General features: G+C 37.5%; 1 long non-coding RNA gene across 5 annotated transcripts in view; it reads right to left on the reverse strand.

The window, feature by feature from the left end:
- The window catches only part of LOC115279280, an 83,456-nt gene that overhangs the window by 32,674 nt on the left and 26,540 nt on the right, over window positions 1–24,242 (reverse strand). For all 5 annotated transcript variants that reach the window (XR_003903334.1, XR_003903330.1, XR_003903332.1 and 2 more), the window contains exon 2: window positions 6,732–6,823. This is a non-coding gene — a long non-coding RNA (uncharacterized LOC115279280). The remainder of the gene's footprint in view (window positions 1–6,731; window positions 6,824–24,242) is intronic.

The following is a 24,242-nucleotide window of genomic DNA, read 5'->3' on the forward strand; positions in this document are numbered from 1 at the left end:
GTGCAATCGTGAATGGGATCAGTTTCTTGATTTCTCTTTTGGCTGCTTCATTTTTGGTGTATAGGGATGCAACTGATTTCTGTACACTGATTTTGTACCCTGCGACTTTACTGAATTGACTAATCAGTTCTAGAAGGCTTCTGGTGGAGTCAATTGGGTTTTCCTTGTAGAGTATCATGTCACCTGCAAAAAGTGAAAGTTTGACTTCTTCTTGGCCAATTCTGATGCCTTTTATTTCCTTTTGTTGTCTGATTGCTGATGCTAGGACTTCCAGCACTATGTTAAACAGCAGTGGTGAGAGTGGACACCCCTGTCGTGTTCCTGATCTCAGGGGGAAAGCTCTCAGTTGTTCCCCATTGGGGATAATATTGGCTGTGGGCTTTTCATAAACTGCTTTTATGAGGTTTATCTTTTATTTAGAACATACTTCTCTTTCCTTATTTTGTCTGACTCTGTGATCAGCTACATCTCCTGGTCTTAAATGTAGTGATCTTATGTGAAAAGCATCCTGAGAGGACCGACCCAGAAGCATAATTCTCCCTGGTCACCAGAACCAACCATTTCATGGAAGTCCGTTATGTGGACTGTATCCAACTTCCTGTTGTGAGCAGGCCAGGACTCCTGTAGATATGGGGATGGGTGGGGCTGCCTCCCCATCCAGTTGGCTGAGAGGCCCAGCTGCAGCTACTGTGGGAATCCTGATATGTGGGGTTCATCCAACCCATGTGTTTGACTCCCAGCTGTGGCTGCAACTGTTGGGGTGTGTTGGTGGGTGGTGTTATTCCTTTGGCATGGCTGTTCATGAGGGTTGGTGTGCATGTTGCCAGTGTGCTGGGTGGTGGGGCTAGCCTCCCCTCCCTGGGGAAGAAGTCACTTTGGAGGGGTACCTGCCCTAGGGGGCAGGTTGGGAAGGATGGATTCACAGGGGAACACTAGGGCAGGGTGAGCAATTCTAACAAGATAGATGAAGTGGCAGAACTTTTGCCCTCCAGTATTAGACCAGGTAGGCAGCAGGGCAAGCAAAATGGCACCCACCAGTACTTTTGTTCATGGAGACAGTTCCTACAGATCTTTCTGGCATATGCCCTAAAAATAATCTCCCTCACTTATACTGCTTATTTGATGGGTCTCAGACCAAGAAAGATTGTGTAAGGGCTCTTTAAGAGCAGAGTCTCAGTTTCCTATAGCCCTTTTCACTCCCAGAGATAAGCATCACTGATTTTCATACCTCCCAGGGCTGAGCCCTACAGTTTTTCAAAGCCAGATGTTATGGTGCTTGTCTTTTGAGTGCAGTTTTCCAGTGCAGGAATACCCTATGTGGGGCTTGAACCCTCACTCCTTAGGGAGGACCTCATTGTGACACTCTTCCTGCTTGTGGGTTGCAGTGACATGTTTTTCAAACTGCTGTTTCTTCACTAGGTCTCAGGTTAGCAAGACTGCAGGCAAACCCTCTAAGAGAGGAATCCCCTGTATAGTTTCCATAGTACTTTGAGGTCCTGAACAACAGCCCCACTGGCTTTCCAACCCAGATATTCTCGAGGCTTGAGCGAGACAATTATCATCCCCATTATGTAGATGATGAAACTAATGTTTGATTGCCCAGGCATAAAGTATATCAAATCCAAATTCAAACCTAGAACTTGGACTCTAGCCCTTACAGACTGCATTCATTCAGTATCAATTAAATGTACCTCACTAATAATGTGAATGATGAGAAGGGCATATTTTTTGCCCTCAAAGAGTAATAGACAAATATTCTCTGTCTATATATATATTCTTTACTAAGATATAATTGGCATATAACATTATAGTGTCAACTGTGTGAGATAGTTATTTTATATTTGTATATATTGTGAAATGATCACTACAACAAGACTATTTAACTGGCATCACTGTATATAGTCACATTATTTTTGTCCTGTGATGAGAACTTATAAGATCTCTTATCAACATTTAAAACAACAAAAGAGTATTGTTATATATAGTGACCATGGAGTATATTATGTTCTCATGACTTATTTTATAGCTAAATGTTTATAATTTTTCACCTCCTCCTGCCATTTCACCCACCTTCCTCCCCCTACCCATTCTGGCAACCTCTTATCAGTTCTCCATATCCACGAGGTTTTTTTTTAAGATAACATACAGCAGTGAGATCATACGGTATTGTCTTTTTCTGTCTTATTTCACTTAACATGATGCCCATACGGCCAATCCATGTTGTCCCAAGTGGCAGGATTTCCTTCTTTTTATGGCTGAATAATCTACATTTTCTTTATCCCTTTTATCCATTGATGGACATTTAGTTTGTGCCCATATTTGAATAATTGATAGAGTTATTCTATGAATATGGGGGTACATATATCTACAAGTTGATGTTTTCATTTTCTTTGTATAAATGATCAGAAGTGGAGTTGGTAAGTCATATGATAGTTCTATTTTAATTTTTGGGGGAAACTTCATAGTGTTTTCCATTTGGTTATACCAGTTTTAATTCCTGCCAACAGGAAAAAAGGTTTCCTTTTTCTCTGCTTCCTTGCCAAATTTGTTTGTTACTTATCTTTCTGATTATAGTGATTCCAACAGGTATGAGGTAATATCTCATTGTGGTTTTGATTTGCATTTACCTGATGATTAGTGATGTTGAACACATTTTCATATACCTGTTGGCCATTTTTATGTTTTCTTTGGAAAAATGTCTATTCAGATCCTTCCTCCATTTTTTTTTATTAGATTGGCTTTTGTGCTACTGAGTTCTGAGATCTTTATATATTTTGGATATTAACCCCTTATTAGATACAATTTGGAAATTTCTTACCCCATTTGTTGTGTTTCGTTTTGTCGAAGGGTGCTTTGTCGTGCAGAGGTTTTTAGTTTGATGTAGTTCTACTTCTGCATTCTTGCTTCTGTTGTGTTTTGCTTTGGGTGACAAATCCAAAAAATCATCAAGACTGATGTCAAGGAGCTTAGCACCTATATTTTCTCCTAGGAGTTTTATGTCATTAGGAAGGACTTAATACTTTACTTCTTCCTTTTTGATTTGGATGCCTTTTATTTATTTCTCCTGCCTAGTCGCTCTAACTAGCACTCCCAATACCATGTTGAATAAAAGCAACAGGAGTGGACATCATTGGCTTGCTCATGATCATAAAAGGAAAGCTTTTAATTTACCTGCGTTGAGTCTAATGTTAGCTATGGGCTTGTTATATTGGCCTTTAGTACGTTGAACTATGTTCTCTATATATCCACTTTGTTGTGAATTTTTACCATTAGTGTATGCTGACTTTAGTTAAGTGCTTCACCTGCATCTATTAAGATGACTATATACTTTGGGGCACCTGGGTGGCTCAGTTGGTTAAGCATCTGACTTGATTTCAGTTCATGGTTCAAGAGTACAGTCCCTGCATTGGGATGCCTGCTTGAGATTCTCTCTCTCCCCCTCTCTCTGCCTTTCCCATGCTTGCTAGCGCTCTCTCTCTCTCTCAAAAAGAAAAGATGACCATGTAATTTATACTTTTTTTTGTTAACGTGGTGTATTACACTTATTTATTTTTGGATGTTGCACTATTCATGGATCATGAACTGAACCTCACTAATCGTGATGTATAATCCTTTTAATTAGCTAACAGTTTATGAAGGGTTTTTGCAGCTATGCTTACCAGTGATATTGACCTATAATTTTCTTGTGGTGTTCTTGTCTGGTTTAGGTTCAGACTAATGCTGGCTTCGAAAAGTGAGCTATTTTATTTTTCTGGAAAAGTTTGAGAAGGATTGGTTTTAATAATGTAGTATTTGGTCAAATTTGTCTATAAAGATGTGTGGTCTTGGATTTGTTTTGTTTGAACTTTTTGTTTTGTTTCGATTTTTTTTAATGTTTATTTATTCTGAGACAGAGAGAGAAAGAGAGAGAGAGAGAGAGAGAGAGAGAGAGAGAGAGAATATCCCAAGAAGGCTCCATGCTCAGCATGGAGACTGATGTGAGGCTCAGTCCCACAAGTGTGAGATCCTGACATGAGCAAAATCAAGAGTCAAATGCTTAATCGATAGCCACCCAGGTGCCCCCCAAATTTTGTTTTTAGTTACTGATTTAATTCCCTTAATAGTAACTGGTATGTTATGATTTTAGGTTTCTGTTTGGTAAATTGTATGTTCAATTTGTGGTGGTTTTTTTAATTTATTTTTTATTTTTTGAGAGACAGACAGCATGAGCAGGGGAGGGTCAGAGAGAGGGAGACAGAATCTGAAGCAGACTCCAGGCTCTGAGCTAGCTGTCAGCACAGAGCCCGACACAGGACTCGAACCCACGAACTGTGAGATCATACCTGAGCCAAAGCCAGACACTTAACCAACTGAACCACCCAGGCACCCCTGATTTGTTGGTATATAATGTTAATGGTAGTCTCTTATGAGTCTCTTTGTATTTCTTTGGTATCACTTGTACATCTCTTCTTTCAATTCAGATTTTAGTTATTTGAGTCCTTTTTATTTTCTTGACATCTGGCTAGAGGTTTGTAAATTTTATCTTTTCAAAAGTCAGCTCTTGGTTTCATTGATATTTCCTATTTTTTTTTATTCTCTATTTCAGTTATTCCCACTCTGATAGGTTATTTCCTTCCTCCTAATATCTTTGGGCTTCATTTAGAGCTCTTTTCCTATTCCTTAAAATAAAAAGTTTGAGATTTTTGTTTCTTGAGGTAGGCATATTTTGATATATACTTGCCTCTTAGAATTGTTTTTGCTGAGTCTCATAAGTTTTGGTATGTTGTATTTCTAATAATAATTTAAGGTATTTTTTATGTCTCTCTTAATTTCCCCTTTGACCCATGAGTAGCATACTGATCTGCACATATTTGTAAATGTTCAGTCTTCTTCTTCTAATTGATTTTGTGTTTTTATACCATTGTTATCAGAAAAGATGCTTGATGTTGTTTCCGTCTTCTTTATTTTATTGACATTTTGTTTTCTAACATATGCTCTAACCTGGATAATATGTCATGTGCTGGAGGAAAATGTGTATTTTGTTCCTTTTGGATGGAATGTTCTCTACATATATGTTAAGTCCATTTTTAATGTGTCATTTAAAGGCCTCTATTTCCTTATTGATTTTATGTCTGAATGATCTATGTGCTGATGAAAGTAGGATATCGAAGTCCCTTACTATTACTGTTTTGTGGTCTACTTCTTTCTTTAGGCCTAATAGCATGTACTTTATATATTTAGGTGTTCCACATTGAGTGCAAAGATATTTACAATTATTATATCCTTTTGTTCAACCCTATATGATTATGCAATAATCTTCTTTGTCTCATTATGTGTTGTTTTAAAGTCAATTTTGTCTGGTATACTTACTGCTACCCCAGCTTTTTTTCTATTATTAATTGCATGGAACATTTTCCTCATCTTTTCACTTTCAGTCTCTGTGTTTATTTTTAATCTGAAGTTTAGTGTCATGTTTTTAAATACATTCAGCCTGTGTTTTTTTCTTGGAGTGTACTCTTATTCATTTTGTTAATTATTTTCTTGGTGTGTTGTAGGCCTCTGTTTTGTTTTTATTCTTTCAATCTTTTATGATTGATAATTTTCTATAGAGGTATGCTTAGATTTCTTTGTCTTTATATTTTGTGTATCTTCTTTTTGGTTTGGTTTATAGTTATGCATACATATGAAACCTCATATTTGTAAAGTCTATTTAAAGTTTGTAATGAATTTATATGCATTTCAAAGTATGTTTTTGATGTCATTATATATGTATATAGTTTTTCAAACTTTATACTGGCTTTATAAGTGACTTTTCCTTCTTTACAACATTACATTTTTCTGATATTTACTATAAATTTACTTTTGTTTGTGAGATATGTACTTTCATATATTTTTCAACTAAACTAGTGCTTTATCACTTCAACTTAAACAAGTCCCTTTAACTTTTGAATTCCTTAGATTTTGCTTCCCTGGAGAACTTATCACTCCTTCAATTCTGAGTGATATCTTTGCTGGGTAAAATATTCTTGGTTGGAATTTTTGTTTCTTTCAGCTTTTTCAATATATTATATCACTTTCTGCTGTCCTACAAAGTTGTTTCTCTTTTCCTCCTTTTAAAATCTTATCCTTTAAATCTTGACATTTTAATTACAGTGTGTTTTGATATGAATCTTTTTCTGTTCATCTTATTTGGAACTTTAATATTTATGGTTCTGGAAATCTTTCCAGGTAAGTTACCAATTCCTATGCCCTGGGAGTGGTAACCAGATAAGAATTCTTTCTTCTTTGATTATGGTCTAGCGGGACCCTTTAGCCTATGTCCCACTGGCAACCAGGGCCAAGTGATCTGAAAGTGTTCCATGAAACAGCCACCAAAATCAGTACACCAGGTGGTCAAATTAAGAACCATTTTGTGATACACTGGTGAACTATACTAAGATAAAGGGAGAGTGCAAAGACTGTATCTATTGACCACCGTACCCTGATAGCACCTTCATAGCCTTGTGTTCCTCAGGCTCAAGCATTCTCCTCAGGCTGAAGCCCTAGGATAAGCAAATAGTTCTTATCCATAGAAAGACAGGTATGTTTTAGTCTATTGTGTGTAGTGTTGTGGTGGTGGTAAGAAACTAAGAAATGTAAGACTCACGGATGCAAGCCCTGCTGGCCACCAGATCCAGATGATGAAGGGTTGTCCTTTGTATAGCAGTCATAATAACAAGATCACTAGACCTAAATATGATGGACCCAGATACCTGTAAAAGCTCCCCTGTGGAAGATACTGGCATTCCATAGTGCGGCTGGGGGAGAGTGCAAATATGATGCCGACTAGTCTTCCACCAGGCTCCTAGAGATGTATTAAACTATGTTAGATTGTGAGCATTAGGGTTAAACAAAAACAAATAAAGCCTGCTTGAAAGAAATTCTGAATATTTTAAAAATGGCTGTCTCTGTGCTAGGTCCTGGGGCCATGTGTGTGTATGTGTGTGCATAAGCCCTTTACCTTTTCCCAGATTGCAATGGCCTATGGATCTCATGGCCATGAGCATCCATGACCTACAAGTTTTGAGAGCCTGTCTCACAGATGCAGATCTTAAAAGTTGGGGTGCACACTGTGAGGATTAAAACGTTTGCTCTTTGGAGAGAGACTCCAGGATTGGGAGTTCATTCTCTCTACAAGGGGTGCAGTTTATAGTAAGGTTTGTCGTAGCCTCTCCGACCTACTTTAATGTAGGGATTTCCCCCCATTTGCCTGATGAGTAGCAGTAGCTAGGATAAATTTTTTTAGATATGTAGCTACAGATTCAATGTGTCAGCTGAAAGAGTGGACTTAAAGATCTATGTCACCATCTTTAGTTGGCTCCCCCAAAATTCATTTTTTAATCAATGTTTTTGTGGTTTCAACTGTTTTAAGCTCAGGTCAGAATTTATAATAATTCCAAGAAAGTGAATTTGCTAGATAGGAATAATACTCAGAAGTAAATGTTTCATTTGTGCACTACAATTTTTTGGAGGTTATGAAATTGTGTATAGTATATCAATAAAAGTTATTGACATTCAAAGTATAATTTAATACAGGATAGGAAAACTTATGAAGAGTTACCACCATTGAGTATCTGATGGAGAGTATTGTTGCTTGTGCTTAGTTTTCTGGCTGTATACATTCAGTTATGGTATCATTCAGAATACTATGTTGGAGTTTTCTGTTGGCATATACAGCTAAATTACCTATTAGTTACTACATCAGTATCATGAATTGATGTCCATATCTGTTGAATCTGTGCATCATTTCCATCCCTGTTTAGATAGTCATTTCAGTCATTAGCTTATTTTTCTTTTGTTTATTGTCAAATTCGTTTCCACATAACACCCAGTACTCATCCCCACAAGTGCCCTCTCCATGTCCATCATACCGCTTCCCTTATCCCCCTTTCCCATCTGTCCTCAGTTTGTTTTCAGTATTCAAGAGTCTCCCATGATTTGCCTCTCTCCCTCACCCTAACTTTTTTCCCCTGCTTCCCCTCCCCATGGTCCTCTGTTTTCACTCGAAGGTCTAACAGGAGAAACCTATGGTATCTGTCCTTCTCTGCCTGACTTATTTCACTTAGCTTGACACCCTCGAGGTCCATCCAAGTTGCTACAAATGGCCAGATTTCATTCTTTCTCACTGCCATGTAGTATTCCATTGTATAGCTAAACCACATCTTCTGGATCCATTCATCAGTTGATGGACATTTAGGCTCTTTCCATGATTTGGTTATTGTTGAACATGCTGCTATGAACATTGGGGTACATGTGCCCCTATGCATCAGCACTTCTGTGTCCCTTGGGTAAATCCCTCGCAGTTATATTGCTGGGTCATAGGGGAGTTCTACTGATAATTTTTTTTAGGAACCTCCACCCTGTTTTCCAGAGTGGCAGCACCAGTTTACATTCCCACCAACAGTGTAGGAGGGTGCCCGTCTCTCCACATCCTTACCAGCATCTATAGTCTCCTGATTTGTTCATTTTAGCCACTTTGACAGGCATGAGGTGGTATCTTAGTATGGTTTTGATTTGTGTTTCCCTGATGATGAGTGACACTGAGCTGATTATCATTTCATATCTGTTGTCCATCTGGATGTCCTCTTTGAAGAAGTGTCTATTCCTGTCTTCTTCCGTTTCTTCACTGGATTATTCATTTTTCAGGTGTGGAGTTTGGTAAATTCTTTGTAGATTTTGATACTAGCCCTTTATCCAATATGTCATTTGCAACTATCTTTTCCCATTCTGTCACTTACCTATTAGTTTTCTTGATTGTTTCCTTTACAGTTCAGAAGCTTTTGATCTTGATGAGGTCCCCTTAGTTCATTTTTGCTCTTGATTCCCTTGCCTTTGGGGATGTGTTGAATAGGAAATTGTTGTGGTTGAGGCCAAGGAGGCTGTTTCCTGCTTTCTCCTCTAGGGTTTTAATGGTTTCCTGTCTCACATTCAGGTCCTTCATCCATTTTGAGTTTATTTTTGTGTATGGTGTAAGAGAGTGGCCTAGTTTCATTCGTCTGCATGTTGCTGTCCAGTTCTCCCAGCACCACCTGCTACAGAGGCAGTCTTTTTTTCATCGCTTACTCTTTCCTGCTTTGTCAAAGATTAATTGGCCATAGATTTGTGGGTCCAGTTCTGGGTTCTCTATTCTATTCCATTGGTCTGTGTGTCTCTTTTTGTGCCAATACCATACTGTCTTGATGATGACAGCTTTGTAGTAGAGACTAAAGTCTGGGATTGTGATGCCCCCCATTTTGGTTTTCTTCTTCAATATTCCTTTGGCTATTTGGGGTCTTTTGTGGTTCCATACAAATTTTAGGATAGTTTGTTCTAGCTTTGAGAAGAAAGTTGGTGTCATTTTGATGGGGATTGCATTGAATGTGTAGATTGCTTTGGGTAGTAATGACATTTTAACAATGTTTATTCTTCTGATCCATGAGCATGGAATGTTTTTCTATTTCTTTGTGTCTTTTTCAGTTTCCTTCATAAGTTTCTATAGTTTCTATCATACAGGTCTTTTACATCTTTGCTTAAGTTTATTCCTAGGAATTTTACGGATTTTCATGCAATTGTGAATGTGATCAGTTTCTTGATTTCTCTTTCTGTTGTTTCATTATTGGTGTATAAAAATGCAACTGATTTCCGTATGTTGTTCATACCCTGTGACTTTGCTGAGTTCATAGATGAGTTCTAGAAGGCTTCTGGTGAAGTCGGTCAGGATTTTCATGGAGAGTATCATGTAATCTATGAAAAGAGAAAGTTTGACTTCATCTTTGCCAATTCCAATGCTTTTTATTTCCTTTTGTTTTCTGATTACTGATGCTGGGGCTTCACTGTTAAACAACAGTGGTGAGAGTGGACATCCCTGTCATGTTCCTGATCTCAGGGGAAAAGCTCTCATATTTTCTCCACTGAGGATGATATTAGCTGTGGGCTTTTCACAAATGGCTTTTGTAATGTTTAAGTAAGTTATTTCTATCCCATCTTTCTCAAAGGTTTTTATTAAGAAAGGATGATGTATTTTGTCAAATGCTTTTTCTGCATCTACCGACAGGATCATATGGTTTTTATCTTCTCCTTTTTAATGTGATGTGATGCATCACATTGATGGATTTATGAATATTGATATAGCCCTATAACCCAGGAATGAATCCCACTTGATTGTGGTGGATAATTCTTTTTATATGCTGTTGAATTCGATTTGCTAGTATCCTGTTGAGTATTTTTGCATTAGTATTAATCAAGGATATTGGCCTGTAGTTTTCTTTTTTTTGTTGGGTCTCTGTCTGGTTTGGGAATTGAAGTGATGCTGGCTTCATGGACTGAGTCCAGAAATTTTCCTTCTATTTCTATTTTTTAAAAATAGTTTGAGAAGAATGGGCATTAACTCTGCTTTAAATGTATGGTAGACTTCCCCTGGGAAGACATCTGGCCCCGAGCTCTTAACTGATTCGATTACTTCACTTCAGATTTTCTGTCTCTTCCCATTTGAATTTTGGTAGTGCATGTGTGTTTAGGAATTTGTGCATTTCTTCTAGGTTGTCCAGTTTGTTGGCATATAATTTTTCATAGTAATCCCTGACGATTGCTTATATTTCTGAGCGATGAGTTGCAATAAATCCATTTTCATTCGTGATTTTGTCTATTTGGGTATTCTATCTTTTCTTTCTGAGGAGCCTGGCTAGAGGCTTATCAATTTTATTTATTTTTTCAGATAACCAACTTTTGGTTTCTTTGATCTGTTCAACTGCTTTTTTGGATTCTATATTGTTTATTTCTTACACCATCTTCATATTTCTCTTCTTCTGCTGGGTTGGAGGTGCACTTGTCTGCTTCCCTTTTAGTTCCTTAGATGCTCTGTTAGATTCTGAATTTGTGCTCTTTATAGTTTATTGAAATAGGCCAGGATTGCAATATACTTTCCTCTTAGGACTGCCTTTGCTACATCAGAGAGTTTGGATTGTTGTATTTACATTTTCATTTGTTTCCATATATTTTTTAATTTCTTATCGAATTGCCTGATTGGCCCACTCCTTTTTTAGTTGGGTGGTCTTTACCTCTGTGTTTTTGGAGGGTTTTCAGACTTTTTCCTGTGACTTATTTCAAGTTTCATAGCATTGTGATCTGACAGTGTGCATAATATGATCTCAATTTGTTTATATTAATGGAGAACTAACCCAGTATGTGATATTTGTTGGAGAATATGCCATGTGCATCCCAGAAGAAAATGAATTCCCTAGCCTCAGGATATATAGTTCTAAATATATCTGTCAAATTTTTGTTCCAATGTGTAATTCGGGTTTATTGTTTCCTTAGTGATTTTTTTTGTCTAGTTGATCTCTCCATTGCTATAAGTGTGGTATTAAAATTTCCTGCAATTAGCACATTTTTTTAACAATAAGATTGTTTCCGTTTGTGATTGTTTTATGTATTTGGCTGCTCCCAAATTCAGTGTGTGGATGTTTATAATTGTTAGCTCTTCCTGATGGAAAGACCCTGTAATTGTTATATAACACCCTTCTTCATCTCTTCTTACTGCCTCTACTTTAAAGTCCAGTTTGTCGTTATAAGTAAGGCTATCCTGGACTTCTTTTGGCTTCCAGTCGCATGATAGATATTTCTCCATCCCTTTACTTTCAATCTGAAGGTGTTTTCAGGTCTAAAATGAGTCTCTTGTAGACAGCAAACAGATGGATGTGATTTTCTTATCCATTCTGCAGCCCTGTGTCGTTTGATTGGAGGATTCAGTCCATTTACATTCAGTGTTATTATCGAAAACTATGGGTTTTGAGTCATTGTGTTCTCTGTGGGGTTCATGCTTGGAGTGGTATCTCTGGTACCTTGTATTCCTTGCAACATGTCCCTTATAGAGTCCCTCTTAGGATTTCTTATAGGGCTGGTTTGTTGGAGATGATTATCTCAAGTTTTGTTTATTTGTGAACACCTTTTTCTCTCCTATTTTTTAATGACAGGCTTGCTGGATAAAGGATTCTTGTCTGCATATTTTTTTCTGTTCATCACATTGAAGATTTCCTGCCATTCTGGCCTGCCATGCTTCTGTAGATAGGTCTGGAACCACTCTGATAGGTTTCCCTTTGTATGTTAGGGCCCTTTTATCTCTAGCTGCTTTCAGGATTCTCTCTTTATATTTTGCTAGTTTCACTCTGATACGTTGTGCCAAAGGTCAATTCAGGTTACGTCTGTGGGGAGTTCTCTGTGCCTCTTGGATTTCAATGACTGTTTCTTTCCCCAGACTGGGGAAGTTCTCAGCTAAAATTTGATCAAGCACCCCTTCAGTACCTTTTCCTCTTCTATGATACAGATGTTGTTCCATTTGATTGTATCACTTAGGTGTCAAATTCTCCTTTTGTGCTCCTGGATCCATTTCTCTCTCTTCTTCTCGGCTTCATTTCTATAACTATGTCTTCTAATTCACCTATTCTCCTCTCTGCCTCTTCGTCTGTGCAATAGCCACCTCCATTTTATTGTGCACCTCATTTATCGCATTTTTAACTCATCATAGCTATTTTGAAGGTCCTAATCTTGTATCAGTAGATTCTCTGATGACTTCCATGCTTTTTTCAAGGCCCACAATAAATTTTATGACAATTGTTCTAAATTCTGGTTCAGTTATGTTGCTTATATGTTTTGAGCAGTTCTGTGGCTGTGACTTCCTCCTCAAATTTCTTTAGAGGAGAGTTCTTCCATTTTGTCATTTTGGCTAGCTGTCTGTCTCTTATCAGTTTTAAAAGTTTGTTATGGACATTTAGGCTCTTTCCATGTTTTGGATGTTGACATTGCTGCTATGAACATTGGGGTACATGTGCTCCTATGCATCAGCATTTCTCTATCTCTTGGGTAAATCCCTAGCAGGGCTATTGCTGGGTCATAAGGGAGTTCTATGGATAGTTTTTTGAGGAACCTCCACACTGTTTTCCAGAGCGGCTGCACCAGTTTACATTCCCTCCAACAGTGTAGGAGGGTGCCCGTCTCTCCACACCCTCCCCAGCATCTATAGTCTCTTGATTTGTTCATTTTAGCCACTCTGACTGGTGTGAGGTGGTATCTCAGTGTGGTTTTGATTTGTGTTTCCCTGATGATGAGTGATGTTGAGCATCGTTTCATGTGCCTGTAGGCCATCTGGATGTCCTCTTTGGAGAAGTGTCTGCTTATGTCTTCTGCCCATTTCTTCACTGGGTTATTTGTTTCTTGGGTGTGGAGTTTGGTAAGCAAATCATGGAAAGAGCCTCGATGTCCATCACCTGGTGACTGGATCAAGAAGATGTGGTATATATATATATACAATGGAGTATTACATGGCAATGAGAAAGAATGAAATATGGCCATGTGTAGGAAAGTGGATGAACCTTGAGGGTGTCATGCTAAGCGAAATAAGTCAGGCAGAGAAGGACCGATACCATATGTTTGCACGCATAGGTCTAACAGGAGAACAGGAGAAACCTAATGGAGGACCAGGGGGAGGGGAAAAGGGAAGGAGAGTTGGGGAGAGAGAGGGACGCAAAACTTGAGACTATTGAATACTGAAAATGAACTGAGGGTTGAATGGGGAGGGGGAAATAGAGGTGGTGGTGATGGAGGAGGGCACTTGTGGGGAATAGCACTGGGTTTTGTATGGAAACTAATTTGACAATAAACTACTTTTTAAAAAAAGAATTATATGGAAGGAAAAAAGAAAAAATAATAAAAGCTTGTTATGCATTCTGCACCTGTTAGTATTGTTCTATTAAAGGAGGCTCAGCCCAGGTCCTGTCCATTCAGGAAGTATTCTTTTAATGGTGTCTCTCGGTTTCTCAGAGCCCAATCTCCCTGTGCCGAGGGCGGGTCAACCTGTATTTTCCAAGCCCTGCCTAATTCCCAAATCCAAGTCTGTACACCTTAATGATGCCACCCAAAATGTACTCCCGCAGGCAGGTGGCTTCCTAGCTGGGGATGGCGTAGGGGAAATAGGGGAGTAGTTTCATCTAAAGCCGCCTGGAATCAGGGTGCTGAGCCCAAGAAAAAATCTCTCCCCACACCCTGCAGTTTTAGATGGGATGATAGGATCCTCTCTGTCCTGGCCGAGGTTTTTCTCTTCTCTAGAAACAGCTCTATGGGCATTTTCAGCCTCTCTTTCTCTTCCCCTCCTCTCTCTGCAGCTCTTCGTGGAGAGGAATTCCCTCCCCTCTGAGCCTCCTGGTCCCTGCCCTTTTTTATTTTCCCCAGTTCGCACTCACTCATGCACCTATGAGGCTGTCTTTGTAGTGGAGTGTGTCTTTTCTTCCCAGACTCCTGCAGTTCAGAGTATTGTGGCTTCAGTCCTTAGTTTGATAGGTGTGGACAGGTGAATATTACAGAGCTCTCATCTTGCATATCTCAGTCATTAGGTTTTTGGGTAAACAGTAGTGGATAGAACATCTTGTCTACCTGACTGTAAAGGAATTACTCTATAGTGGAAGCCCTTTGGTGATTATACACATGGCACACAGTATTTTCACATTCTGGATTTCAGAAGTATATGGAATATACTTTCTTCAGACCTTCTTGGTACCAGTGTTTTGACCTTTGCTTTCAAAGCTGCTGACCAAACTATTAGCATTGCTCATGAATCATGATTGATTCATACCTTAGTACCTTTTAACTTCTAGGGAAAGTAGACAACTAGATATAATATTTGGAATTTTTTATTCCCCAGTGACCTCAAGGCTTCATAAGAGTCTAAAATGATGCAACAGAATCACTTAAGGCAGGTGTTAGCAAATCATATAGTAACATGTATAAATATGCCTTGGCTTATCCATCTGATCCATAAGGATTGTCTGTGGAAGAGTAGGTGAAGAAGAGGTGGTAGGCAGCAGACTTAGGTGCCTTGGGAGGTATCTTGGAATTATGAGCCACCAGACTTAGCAACTTTTTTTTGTTTTGTTTTTCAGGTTTATTTTGAGAGAAATAGAGTGCTAGCAGAGGTGGGACAGGGAGAGAGAGAGAGGGAATCCCAGGTGGGCTACACTGACAGCTCAGAGCCAGATGAGGGGCTTTATCTCATGAACAATTACATCATTACCTTAGCTGAAATCAAGAGTTGGACACTTAACTGACTGATCTACCCAGGTACCCCTAGGTTTAGCATCTTAATTGAGTCTTCAGTATGGACTTTAATCCAATTCTTATATTCTTTACTAGAAGCTGAAATGCTGAGTACACACAAAAGTAAACACTGATTGATTGATTCCCCCCCCCCCACAGGACTTTAGATGATTTAGTCATATGGAATGCTGGGTAAGTTTTTCATGGGTAGTTATGACTGCCCTGTAGAAAATCAGGAATGATTTTTTAATGTGAGAATTTGCCAGAGGGGACATTTTTTTTTTAAATAGTAAGGGTGTCATTCTTCTATAGACCTTTAAACAACTTCCATAGAACATCTTTATTTGCCAAGGCTCAATAGGTCCTATTGGATCATCTGGGTCATAAACGCAGAGAAAGATTCCTTTGCATAGCATGCTGAACTAGGTATAAAATTTTCTCAGGCTCTGACTCAAACTCAGAGATGACAGCTTTACTAATTCATTAATAAATAGATCTCGACAACAACCAAATGTACAACAAGGCCTCCCAAGCATTAGCTATGTTTTAGTTGAAAGGGATAGGGGTAACAACTTGTTTTCCATTTTGAAGAGAATATTGCAGCATACTCCAGATAAGTAGAATCCCTGAATATGTTAATGCAGTAATATCCCTGATATTGTGAGGCTTATGTTCCACTATTTCCTATTCTACAAGGCCTATCTATCTCAATAGTTAATCAGTGGGATGCCATGGGAGATGGTAGCATGAATATTTTGACACAGGGATGAAGAGTTATGTAACACAATTCAAGGTAATCAGATAAAAATATACAGTTTTTATAAGGATAAAAGCTAAGGATAAAGTTTTCAGTTTCTAAGTAATGTATCAGGTAGAAGAAACAGTATATCCTCATTCCAATAGAGTCCAAATAAAGAAAAGTAATAGTTAAAATTGTGCATGCTTCCTGACTGAACTTATATCTTGTAAACATATCATAATTAAAAACAAGTCAAATATTTATTAAAATAAGATGATGTAGTGCATAACCAGTGATTTAAGTTCTATTGAAAGCAAGGCCATTTAAATCAACATGATAAACATTTTGCTAGAATTATTGGGCACTTGGCAATTCAAAATTTAAACTTGCATCATTAGCTGATAGATTTGCACTTATTGACAAATGCTGCTCTAAAACTGAAATTATATAGTTGACAAGCAGTGTTATTTTATATGAATCATCTGGAAAATATTTCAATGATTGCTTATTCTATGTAATTCCAACCCCTTTATTTCAGGTCTTACTATAGTCTACAGACTACAAGTTTACAGTTTATGTTCTGCATATGTCCTATTTATTGTCAGGCTGACTAAACTTCTTAAGATGTAAAAGGTGGAAATTACACAGAGCTTTCATTTCTACTAGCAAGCATTGTCATGGATTCATGTGGTATTTCAGTAGAAGTCGTAAAAGGGGATCCAGTGTTCAATCCCTAGATTAGTGAGCATTGAACATAAATTTTGCTGGCAATTGCAAGAGAAATTGCCATTTTAGGGATTATGGTTGTGTTTCCTAATCCCTGGTAGAGCTACAATGAGCAATCAGTATCACAGCATCTGTATTCCTGGCTTTTGGATGGAAGGATGGTTCTATGGTGTTTCTGGAAATTGGTTCAAGAAATTCGGTCTGGAGCTTTTATCTCCAGCCATTCCAAAGTATTTGTAAGTATCTAATAATCTATATTATATCTATATACATTAGGTTTAATCACCACACACACGATTATATAATACACATGATACACACACACACACGATTGTGATTGATCTACTTATTACCAACTACTACAAGAAATGATGTGTGATTTACATGCCAGTCTTATTACTGCTATTAACAAGCAAATAATTTTACTCCATTTTCTTTTTTAAGAAATTGGTAACATGATACCATCCTTGCCTTTTACTTTTAAATAGTATCACCCAATAATTAAGTCTCCTACACATAAGATTATTACACATTTTACAATAGTCTTCAAATATGTAACCATTGTAGACAAAATTCCTGGTGAAAAAAGTTTGCCAAGGACTGTTAGTAGCAGCTGGCCTATGGAACATTTGCATGAACATTTGTGCATTTAAACTGGGCCAAAAACAAACATTTGTTTGTAGTGATGATTAAAATAAACATTTTAATTTAGGTAGTGTTTGATACCAAAACAAGTGTCTTCAAATAAAATAATATTTAGGAATGTAAAACTCCTGCAAATATGTTTCTTTGCTATGCTAAGCAAATATTTTATTTTTTAGATTTTTGCCAATGCAGGTGCTAATGTACATGTTAAGTAAGGTGTGGGTGTCATTCTTCATGACAGAAAAAGGAAAACATTTCCCTTTTTTGTAGCTACTTCCATTACGTATTATGAAAAGTTTGCTCAATAAATACTATGAATAAGATATTCACCTTAATTGAAATGACTTTAGTATGTTAAAGAAATTTAAACTTGGTTCGGGTAATAGTAGTGTTATTTAAATATTGGGTGCTAATGGCCTTTTTGATTGTATGAAATATAGCATTTCTAATATCTTTAATTGTTTGTATTCCCAAATACATATACATGATTTCTTAAAGTGTATCTGGCCACTAAATCCATGATAACTCATTTTAGCCAAGGACATTTTATATATTACATCTAATGTTAACCACCTTTTTGGATGGTGGTTCTTGGGTCTGATGCATGCTTGAAGCCTTTTGCTTGGGAACTATGAATGAAGAGTCTGTCAATTAGCTACATTGGAGCTCAGAAGGTGGCCCACGTAGGTAAAGCTTCTTTCTATTCTCAATACCATTTCCTACCCTGTACCATGTAAGGGTTTTACTAGGTACAAGGGTATAACTAGGGCAGGAAAAGTGAGAAGGGAATTGATTATGTACTGAAAAATCAAGTCAGCTGAGACAGAGGGTCTGAAAACCACTAGGAAAAGTAAATTCCATAAATGCCCATATGGTTTCCCTTTAGAGATAATTAAAGAAGACTTGCAAAGATCATTTTGAGTCAAGAATTCCCTATGTAGTCACACTTCAAACTCACTTCTTAGCTTTAAGATAAATACAAACCTAGAGCTCTAGTGAAAATAAAACATCTCTATCAAATATTACTGTAAGTTCCCAATTTCGAAGTAGGGATTGAAACATGGTGTAAATTCAGAAATAGGTATTCACCTCATTTTAATTAAAGAAGTCCAAAATCTATTTGATGTCATTGAAGAGCTTATGGGAAATACTCCTCATTCTAGATTTCAATAGTTACACTATCTTCAAAATTGAGTATAAGGAAATAAAAGCTAAGGGAATTTATAATTTCAATGAAATAATTTCTAAAGAATAAACTTCCACTAGGAGAAATTAACATAGGTGAAAAGAAGATAATATGACAACAAAAAGTTTTGGTAAGTATCAATAACTATGCACTATCAAATAATCAGAATTATAAGATTGTGTACTTCAGTGAATGATTAAAACATGCAAAGATGCCTCTCATATACTTTTAAAGATGCTTGTCATATGTTTTTATTTTTTAATGATAACTATAACATTTTTAGCTTATAATTAAAACAGAATAAAGGCAAAATAGAGGACAAACAAATCCCAAACAAGTCAAACTGTTGAAAGCTAAATTTTATGAGGTAGTCTTGAAAGCTGCAAGAGAAAAGTGACACATTATAGGAAGGAGAAGAAAAATTAATGTCTGGGATTTTTATCAAAAAACATGAAGATCAGAATAAAATGTATAATCCTTATAGTGCTAAGAAAGGATGAAAAATACAAAACCAGAATTGCTAGCCAGGAAATGAAACTTTGAAAATGAAAGTGTAATAAAAATATTTTCAGATGGAGGAAACTAGAGATTTGTTGTAATCAGATATACACAAGTAATAAAGAAGACAGTTCTTCAAGCTTAAATGTCACAGCTGGAAGCTCAGATTCTCCAAAAACAGTAATAGCATCCTTTATATGAATTAGACATCTACTGTTTCTGATGTTAAGTTTTTGTTTTACCCTCTTTATATAGTTCTTTAAAACCAAACTTTGTAGAGCTTTTATCAACTGTCCCATAAAGAATGGGAAGACATAAACCTATACTCCTACTTTTGCAAGATTACCATAATATATGAATTGAAGCAAATTCTGAGAAGATAAAGATGTATATTATATTCCCAAAGACCATCAATAAACAATCAAAAAACAATGTATAGCTAACAAAATAGAAAAATCAAAACTGGGATTCAAAAACATTATATAAGCTAGATCAGAAATAGTGGAAAAAAATCAAATAACACAAAGTAGAAAACTAATAAAATTGAAGATTAAATCCACCCATGTCAATGACTGAATTGAAAATAAGTATATAGATTAAAAGTTAAAAATATAATGGATTAAGAAAGACAAATTTATGTTGTTTGCAAGAGAGGAAATTAAACTATCAAGACTTAGTTAGGTTCAAAGTAAATGTGTAAAAAAAAAAAGCATATAATGTGTTATCAACTGAACTGAAACCTTCCAAATTCCAATTTGAAATTCTAGAGAGGAGGGCAAGGTGGCGGAGAAGTAGGGAGCCCTGTACTATTCGCCAGCCTGTGTCTCACAAAGAAGGACTGAAACCATAAGACACTGACCTGCAAGAGTCTGGGAGGAAAAGAGACAGAGTCCATTATGAAGACAGCCTCAGAGGTGCGTGATTGCAAACTGGGGAAGATAAAAATGGGCCGGGACCTGGAGGCGTGGAAAGGAGGGAGCCTCCTCCCTCCACAGAGAGCCATGGAGAGATGAGGGGAAGAGAAAGAGTGGCTGAAACTGCTATAAACTGTCTTTGGAGAAGAGAAACACCTTGGCCCAGGATGGAGAGGGGTCCCATCATCCCAGATGGTAACCACAGGGGATTCGGAGAAAAATCCTTTGTCTTCGAAGGAGCTTTTCTGGGGCTGGCAGTCCTAATCCCAGGCAGTGCCAGGAGAAACTGCTCTCCCCTACTCAATCCCCAGCTAAGAAGCAGCCTGGCCTGTGGGATTACATTTCAGGCGGTATTATTAAAGTGCTCGAACTAAGATCTGGAAATGCAGCGGGGCTTGGGAAATACAACTCGGTCCACTTTGTCAGCTCCAATCCCCCTGGGCCACGGGCATAGTCAGAGCGAGTTGCAACTCTTGGTTCCAGAAGGGACTGGAGCACCGTCATTTTTCTTCCTACAACCACCAAGGCAGGGCCTCAGGGAGCAGCCCAGGGACCCACAGTAGAGGTGAGACCTGCCTGCAACAAACTAAGCCCATCCACCCTGGAGAGCTGCCTTGTTATTCCATCCCCCATTTCCCCCGCCGCCCCCCAGCCCAGGGCCAGACCATCATTGATGCATTGCAGTGATTAACTCTATATCAATTCTTCCTATTCAGACGTATTTTCTCTTATCTCATTCTTGTCTCTCCCCTCCACTGGACTGGGGACTCTGGTCATTAGCTTGCTTAAACAGTCACATTTAATCCATTCTCTTGATGCTTATTCTACACTTCCATCACTACCTTCCTTTCTCTCTCTCTCTTTGGAAGAATCAGACTATATAGACTATAGAATATAGTCTATAGAATATAGACTATATTACCTGCATCATTTTCTCCTTGCCTCCTACTGTTATCCTTCTCTTTTTCTCTCTGGACTAAGCCTTTCAGTCTCTCTTCCTGGTCAATATTCAATTTCTCTTTCTCCCCACCCCTGTCATTTCTCTCTTTGCATATGCTCTTCCATCAGCTCTGCTTCGACCCTGCTCTTTATTGTTAGCTGGGATTTCTGGTTGTAGGCTTTTAGACTGTCCTTTGTCTTTTGTTGTTTTGTCCCCACCCCACCCTGTTATTTTCCCCCTTTGGGATGGCTTATTTATTTGATTTGTCTGTGCCTTTGTGTGTTTTTGTTCCCTGTGTGTGTGTCTGTCTCTTTTCCTTTTCAGGGCTACCTCAAGAAAGGTGCCAAAGTACACATGGTGGAGAGTCCCAAAAAACACTATGAGTAGAGAAATAAAATAACCAAAAGCACAAAACTAGAGACCAAGGAACATCATTAAAAAAAACACCCCCTGAATGGAAAGGCCCTGGATAGTCAATGAACAATCCTCACAGGCACAGAGTGCCTAACAAGCTTTTAAAACTATCCAGTGACAGAAAGCTAGCCAACATGACAAAAATGGAAGAATTCTCCTCTAAACAAATTCCAAAAAGAAGTCACAGCTACAGAACTGCTCAAAACAGATATAAGTAACATAATTAAGCCAGAATATAGAACAATTGTCATAAATTTAATTGAACTTGGAAAAGGGCATGGAAGACAACAAAGAACCTATTGCTACAAAGACCAGTGACCTTAAAAATAGTTGTGACAAATTAAAAAATGCTATAAATGAAGTGAATAATAAAATGGAGGCAGCTACTGCACAGATTGAAGAGGCAGATAGAATAGGTGAATTAGAAGACAACTACAGAAAAAGAGGAAGCTGAGAAAAAAGGAGAAAACTTAATCCAGGAGCAGAAAAGGAGAATTCGAGACCTAAGTGATACAATCAAACAGAACAATATCCATATCATAGTAATTGCTAAAAAAGAGAAAAAGGTCCTAAAGGGGTCTTGACCAAATTATAGTCAAGAACTTCCCCCAATCTGTGGAAGGAAACAGACATTGAAATCCAAGGGGCACAGAAACCCCCCTCAGAAGTAACTTGAACAAACCTCTGGCATGACATGTCATAGTGAAACTGGAAAATATAAGGATAAGGAAAGAATTATGATAGCAGCTAGAGATAAAAAGGGCCTTAACATACACAGGGAAACCTATCAGAGTGGTTGCAGACCTATCTACTGAAATTTGGCATGCAAGAAAGGAATGGCAGGAAATCTTCAAAGTGATGAACAGAAAAAATAGACAGCCAAGAATCCTTTATCCAGTGAGCCTGTCATTCAGAGTAGAAGGAGAGATAGGGGTGTTCCCAAATAAACAAAAATTGAGAGAATTCATCAACAGAAAACCAGCTCTACAAGAAATCCTAAGATAGACTCTGATGGAAATGTTGCAAGGAATACAAGGTACCAGAGATACCACTCCAAGCATGAACCCCACAGAGAACACAATGACTCTAAACCCATAGTTTTCGATAATAACACTGAATGTAAATGGACTGAATCCTCCAATCAAATGACACAGGGCTGCAGAATGGATAAAAAAAAAAAAAAGTCCATCTACTTGCTGTCTACAAGAGACTCATTTTAGACCTGAAGACACCTTCAGATTGAAAGTGAGGGGATGGAGAAATATCTACCATGTGACTAGAAGTCAAAAGAAAGCCAGGGTAGCCATACTATATCAGACAAAATGGACTTTAAAGTAAAGGCAGTAGCAAGAGATGATGAAGGGCATTATATAAGAACTACAGGGTCTCTCCTTCAGGAAGAGCTAACAATTATAAACATCTCTGCACTGAATTCAGGAGCACCAAAATACACAAAACAATCACAAACAGAAACGTTCTTATTGATGAAAATGTGCTAATGGCAGGGGATTTTAATATTCCACTTACACCAATGAATAGATCAACTAGACAAAAAAATTACTAAGGAAACAATGGACATGAATGACATATTGGAACAGATGGATTTGACAGATATATTTAGAACTCTACACCCTGAGGCTATGGAATTCACTTTCTCCTCGAGTGCACATGGTATATTCTCTAAGATAGACCACCCACTGGGTCACAAAGCAGCCCTCTTTCAATATAAACAAATCAAGATCATACCATGCACACTTTCAGATCACAATGCTATGAAACGTGAAATCAATCATAGAAAAAATCTGGATAACACTCAAAAACATGGAGGTTAAAGACTACCCTATTAAAGAATGATTGGCCAATCAGGCAATTAGAGAAGAAATTAAAAAACATATGGACATAAATGAAAATGAAAATAAAACAATACAAACTCCCTGAGATGCAGGAAAGGCAGTCCTAAGATGAAAGTATATTGTGATCCTTGCCTATTTCAAGAAACTAGAAAAAGCACAAATTCTAAATCTAACAGAGCACCTAAAGGAACTAGAAGGAAAAGCAAGAGCACCTGAAAGCCAGCAGAAGAGAAATAAACAATATAGAATCCAGAAAAACAGTTGGACTGATCAATGAAACTAAAAGTTGGGGTTTTTTTTTTTGCTTTTTCATAAGTATTTTATTCTTTTTCTGTTTGTTTATTTATTTTTTTAACATATGCAATTATTTTCCATCATTTATACTACAGTAGTTACAATGACACTCCAAACAGAAAAGCAAAGTAAAAAATCAAAACCCCCACTCTATTTCATGTAATTAGACTTATACAGAAATTAGAAGGTTAAGTAACAACTAGTTAATCACCTAATTTCACAGCTATCTGAAGTGGCAATCGTTATATAGCAGCTTATCTATGATACATTCAAGATACATGATACAATTTATTACTTGCCCATAGGCTACAACACAGCCTGCTTAATACCTTTCCTTAAATTCCACCTCTATACTACAATATATTTGAGGTCCATGCAAAAAAGTAGCTACCTTTTATATAGGAAATGGGCAATTAAGTCTTGGGTGTTGTAAAAGCAACTTCATTTAAACATAACCACCCCCACTACCAAAAAAAGAAGAGGAAAAAAAAAGTAACGAAAATAATAAGGGAAAAACCCTGGACACACTTCCTAGGGGGAAAAAAAACCAAAACAAACAAACAAACGAACAAACAAAAACAGCATGTAATTTCTGTCCTTGATAAAATGTATTAAATAAGCAAACACCACCAACAAGCAGAACAAGTACTACAATGTAAAACCATTATAAAAAAAAAAAAGACAACCCTCTCACATGCATAAATGAAAGATTGCACACAAAGAACACATCCTTTCAAGCTTCAATAGTAAATATTTTGCTACTGTGTATTAAATACTGCATGGTTTGCCTAAGCTGAGATGAAACCACATCATGAATCAATTAGAATTTTGCATTTCTTTCATTATCTACTCAAAGTCATGCCTACTGCACCTCTAAACATTTCATTAAATCCAATGATACAGCAAACACTCCCAAAATAAACTTAGATTGTATTGCAGTTTCACTTAACAG

This window comes from Suricata suricatta, chromosome 15 (assembly GCF_006229205.1).
Source record: "Suricata suricatta isolate VVHF042 chromosome 15, meerkat_22Aug2017_6uvM2_HiC, whole genome shotgun sequence".
Taxonomy (NCBI): domain Eukaryota; kingdom Metazoa; phylum Chordata; class Mammalia; order Carnivora; family Herpestidae; genus Suricata; species Suricata suricatta.